Here is a 6,000-nt window from a genome sequence, read left to right as displayed (position 1 = left end):
TTCCATAAAAAGCTCGGCAATTCATTTTTATATTTGATCATCGGATCTTTTGCCAATTTTAAATAAGTAGATGTGTCAGATAACTGTCTCATAGCCTCCATCATGTACTGCTCGTTTTTTAATAGGACTACATTGCCACCCTTATCAGCGTTCCTCACGACCACATCCAACCACTCTCTAATCTCAAAGAGGGCACGTCTTTCAGAGGCCGACAGGTTGGGCGGGGCGGTCGGATATACAATGGACTCAACATTCTTCAACACCTGCGTTTCAACTAAATCGATAACATTCCCAGGGGCCACCTGGGGCATGAAAGTGGACGGTACACCTCCTGTAAAGAGTTCTAAGGAGTCTGAAACTACAGAATGAGCCAATTCTGGAGCAGTCAGATCGCACCAAACCTGGGCATCCGCCCTGACATCGGCCAGTGAATTGGTGCCAGCAAGAAACCCCAAGGGGCCCACCTGACACGGACTCTCTCCTTCTAATACTGTTTCCTCTGAAACACCTGAAGCAAATGATTTGTGTAAATGAATTTTTCGCATAGCCCTGAAAAGATCTATTTTAAAGTCCACAAAGTTAAACGCTTCTGAAACACAAAAACCCAATCCCTTTGAAAGAACAGACACGTGTGAGCTATTCAGAGCATGATCAGTTAAATTCACCATGTTATCACAAGAGTCTATTGCTGCTTCTGCCTCCATGACACACGTTTCCTTTTCCACTGGCGTCCTGCGCCTTCTCTCCCTTCCCCCCTCTGTGCGTTCTCCGCCTAAAGGGGGCGCCGGAGCGGAATCTGCTGCATTAGCATAAGTCCTTTCTGAATAGCCTGGTGAAGTGAGGGATTCTTCTTGTGCACTTGAGTCAGACTCTTGTCAGATATTCATTCCTATATTTCTTGCCACCATGTTTCCTATTATTTCTCTAGCAACCTTCCACGACAGCATAGGAGGATGTCTCCACGTCCTAATGGGAGAAAGGAAGCACGAGAGGTTAAAAGGTCACTCCCACCTCCCTCTCACCAGTGACTTTCCTGTCCCCCATGGGGCATGGAGCGGTCGGTATGCTGTGTGGCCGGCTGCTGCAGCGTACCTGAAAGATCCAAAAGCCGGGCAGTGGTGGTCGGTGGCGCTGCCTTCCCTCTTCCGATCTGCTCCCGTCTTCTCCTGAACTGGGGACCGTTCCTGGCCCTCCCGCGCTCCCCTATGGGGAGTAAAGCGGGCCAGTGATCCCTGACCGGAGGCCTCCTGTAGCTCTCCGGTCTCTCCTCCTCCCCCTGCGTGCAGTGCAGGGTCACTTCCGGGGTATGTGGAGGATGCGCTGTCATGGTGGCCCCCATCCTGTTGCCGGCGCGTGGAGCTCGCCAGCGCTTCCTGTGCCTGCTTCGGGACCCATCGAGGAGGAGGGGGAAACAAATGACTGCGCTGAGGGTGGGGTTAATCTGTTATTAACCCACCGGAAGACGCCGACAGGTAAGATGCAGAATTCCCTGTTAGCATGGATGGGTCTTCCTGCCCTGCGTCTGCAGAGCCCAGCACTGCCCCAGCCACAGTAAGTGTCCTGGTGTGGTTCCTAGTGGTGCGGTCCAGGGTTTAGGTCCTCAAAATACTTCTCCCCCTTGTTCCATAGGGAAAAAAATCTGCCCATAAGAGCACCAATACATCCAGTAAGTCGGCCAAATGTGCCATATGCAGCGCAAAACTTCCCTCAAATTGGGAGAAGCTATGTCAAGCTTGCACGGATAAGGTGGTTAGGGCTGAGCACCTGTCATTGATCGACAAAGGATAAGGTGGTTAGGGCTGAGCACCCGTCTTTGATCGACGAAATCCGCAGCTTGGTTACCTGATATGATTGAGTCACCGTAGGAGGCAAAAACAGAAATGCTAGCTAAGTCCAGAAAACCAGAGAAGTTGGCAACTATCAGATTGCAGACCCCTGAACCTATCAACACAACTAGCAGTAGCCGTGGGGGGTTCCTACGATGACCTAGACCCCTCGATCACAGCCGGAGAGATACATAGGCCTAAAGAAGGAAAGGGGAAATCTAACTGCCCCAGAGCAGACCCCAAAGCGATAGGCATCCCCCCACATATAATGACGGTGAAGCAAGATGAAAACACTTACACAGACAGAAAGACAGGCTGAGCAAAGACGGGGCCCAAAAACTACCTAGATAGGAACAGATAGGAAGGCTGCTGTCTGCAATCTGCAAAAACCCTATCAGAGACAAAAGCCAACAAGCTGATATAAAAATGGCCCTGAAGCAACTAAGCTTCAAAAACTAAATCAGCACTCAGGTACTTTCAGAAGACAGAGCACACGGAACACTGCACACTCCAGCAGGGAGTGGCAGAATCCAAAAAGCAAGAAAAAACAAAAACAAATCTTAAATGCAAAAAGGCAAAACAGAAAACTTAGCTTTAGGAGAGCAGGAATCAGACTGGTGTCCAAGAGTCCACAGAGAAATCACCCACAGGGCAGAAAGGGCGTAGGCTGCCTTAAATCCAGTCAGTGACTCCACTCAGCCAATCGTCTTCATTAGTCCCAGGTGCCTGATAATCAGGCTCACTACCTTCCTTCACTAGAATAGGGAGTTCACCAGGCCTCAGTGACGGAGGGGAAAATGAACTCACAACAGTTACCCATCAGGTTCAAACCTCTTTAGCTGCCCTGCCCCCCCCTCTACCACCTCCACTCCCTCCGATTGTGGGCTCACCACCCCCAAAAAAACAGAAAATTCAAATAGACGATTCGGGTCCGAATCAGAAAGATCATACAATTCGGGATCCGAGAATTGGGAACAACCGGTAACCTCTAGGTCAGCCGACACTAGGAAGTGCCTCCTTTCCACGGAATATGTGGAAGAGCTGGTCAGTGCAGTACGTGCAACTATGGGCCTAGAGGACGAACCCGTCACGCAGACAGCACATGATCGCATGTTCGGCGGATATGAGGGGCCTAAACGAACATGTTTTCCAGTTCACAGGAGCGTAGCAAATATGATTTCCCAGGAATGGGAGTATCCAGAAAAACGCTACTCGGCCCCTTCAGAACTCCGACATAGATTTCCCCTGGAGGGAAAGGAATTTAAATGGGACATCCCGAAAGTTGATGTCCAGGTGGCAAGGGTGGTAAAAAAGACGGTTCTGCCGTTTGATGATGTATCCCAGCTTAGAGACCCGATGGACCGTAAAGCAGAAAGCCTCCTAAGAAAAGCCTGGGAAATCTCTGCCTTTACTTTAAAATCAGGAATCGTGTCCACTTGTGTCTCTAGGTCCCCCTTCCAATGGACTGAGGAGCTAGAGAGCCATATTTCTCGTGGTACCTCAAGGAGTGACCTCCTTAACTCCCTCCCTATCTTGCAGAGAGCTACGGGTTTCCTGGCAGATGCATCAATGGAGATGATCCGTGCCTCTGCCAGGGCTATGGTCCAGTCAAATTCTGCCAGGCGGGCCCTCTGGCTTAAAACATGGAGCGGGGACGTTACATCCAAGGTTAAACTCTGCTCTTTACCCTTCAAAGGTGAACATGTCTTCGGCCCGGCCTTAGATGAAATTCTAGAAAAGGCCACAGATAAAAAGAAGGTGCTTTCAGAGCAGAGGACCACAAGAAAGCGTCTTTTTCGAGCCCCCCAGAGTCATTCATCCCAACCATGAGGAAAGGGAAAGACGGGAAGATGGAGCTACGCTAAAGGGAGAGGCAAGAACATCCTGGTCCCCCAGCAGCAGCAGCAATCACAAGAAAAACAATGACTCGACCCCAGTCGGGGAAGGCTTTCGAGGTTTTTACCTGCTTGGCAGTTGATTTCCAACTGCCCCTGGGTCCTCAGTGTGATCAGAGAGGGTCTACTGCTAGAGCTCGAATCCTCCCCCCCGTGGGGTATAAGAGTTACCTCCCTACCACCTCGGGAGACCCCAGCACTAAAATCCGACATTCGGCTTCTACACTCAAATGCCATCTCTCGGGTCCCTGTGGAGGAACAAGGAAGGGGGCATTATTCCAGATTGTTCCTAGTAAAAAAGCCCACAGGGGAGGCAAGAATAGTAAATCTGAAAGGCCTCAACCGACACATTGCATACCGCAAATTCAAGATTGAGTCAGTAAAGACCGCCATTCCACTGATAGGGCCGTCGTACTTCATGGCAACCATAGATCTGAAGGATGCTTATTTCCACATCCCCATACATCCTTCCCACAGGAAGTATCTGAGGTTTGCGATTCGTCAGGGTCCGGAAGTCAAGCACTTTTAATGCAATGTGCTTCCCTTCGGAATATCCTCTGCCCCTCGAGTGTTTTCCAAAATTATGACAGAAGCTGTGTCCTACATCAGAAGCCGGGGTATATCTATTGTACCTTACCTGGATGACCTACTGATAATAGGGTTCTCCTACCAGACCCTGGAAGACCAGGTAGCCCAGACTCTGGACATTCTCCAATCATTGGGGTGGATCCCAAATATAAAGAAATCACAAATTCAACCCTCTCAGGAGGTACAATTCTTGGGAATCCTACTAGAGTCAAAGAATCAAATGTCCTTCCTACCGGAGGAACATCAGAGATCAGTAATGTCAAGAGTCTCAGATTTCAGGGGTCAGAGGTCCCCGACCCTCAGGTCAGCCATGTCCATACTAGAGTTAATGACCTCCTGCATCCAGTAGGTGCCCTGGGCGCAGGCCCACTCCAGAACACTCCAGTCCCATATCTTAAGAAACTGGAACAGGGATCATACCTGCCTGAACAAAAGAGTCCAGACCCCAGGAATAGTGAGGGCTTCGCTAGCATGGTGGATGGACCGCAAAAACCTGTGCAGGGGAATTAACTGGTCCCAGATCCCCTTGGTTACAGTAACGACAGACACCAGAAAATAAGTCTGGGGAGCCGTAGTGTCTCGACAGCCATTCCAAGGGTTATGGAGGCAGAAAAAGAGTGCAAGATCCTCAAACTTCAGGGAGCTGAAGGCAGTGGAGGAAGCTCTCCTGGCAGCAAGACACCTGGTCCAAGTCCAACATATCAGAGTCTACTCGGACAACATAACAACAGTGGCACATCTCAGGCACCAGGGCGGCACAAGATCCAGCAACCTGGAGGGCCTCTCAGGCCGAATATTTTGCTGGGCCGAAAGACACCTCCGTTCACTGACAGAGGTCCACCTGAAGGGTACGGCCAATCTTCAGGTAGAGTTCCTGAGCAGAAAACGCATCCAGCCCGGCGAGTGGACCCTGAATGGAAGAATCTTTCAAACACTAGTCAGCAGGTGGGGCCTCCTGGAGGTGGACCTACTAGCCTCAGGAGAGAATGCTCAAGTGAGGGACTACTTCTCCCTGAACCCCAGGGACAGATCCCTGGGAGTGGACGCCTTCGCCCACAGGTGGAGGTTCCATCTGGCATATGCCTTCCCGCCAGTTCCAATCCTTGCTGCAACCCTGAGGAAAATCCGGGAGGATCAGACCCCAACCATTCTAATAACTCCGCTATGGCCAAAGAGCTGGTATTCGCTAATCACAGAACTACAGGTAGACGGGCCATTTATCCTACCCATAGAAGAAGACCTTCTCTTGCAGGGCCCTCTTTATCACCCAAACCTCCGGGGAATGAGGTTAGCGGCCTGGTTTCTGAGGCCCAGATCTTGAGGGCCAAGGGGCTATCAGAGGCGGTAATTAAAACCCTCCAGAAATCTCGGAAGCCGGTCACCATTGCCATATATAATAAAATATGGAAAAAATTCTTCTCATGGTGTCTGCCAGACCTTCCCAACCCAGAGAACCCTAACATTTCCCGTATCCTGGATTTCTTACAGAGGGGGCTGGAACTAGGTCTAAAACCTAGCACACTGAAAGTATAGGTATCAGCATTAAGCTCTATGTTTGACTGTGACTTGGCTAACCACAGGTGGATAAGAAGATTCATGACATCTGCCGCTAGGCTCCATCCAAAAAAACTAGTTTCTGTTCCGCCATGGGACTTGAATGTGGTGCTTATGGGACTCACTCAATCACCCTT

This window comes from Dendrobates tinctorius, unplaced genomic scaffold, assembly GCF_039654945.1.
Source record: "Dendrobates tinctorius isolate UK_male_01 unplaced genomic scaffold, ASM3965494v1 ptg000274l, whole genome shotgun sequence".
Lineage (NCBI taxonomy): Eukaryota > Metazoa > Chordata > Amphibia > Anura > Dendrobatidae > Dendrobates > Dendrobates tinctorius.
Note: the sequence above shows the minus strand (reverse complement) of the source record.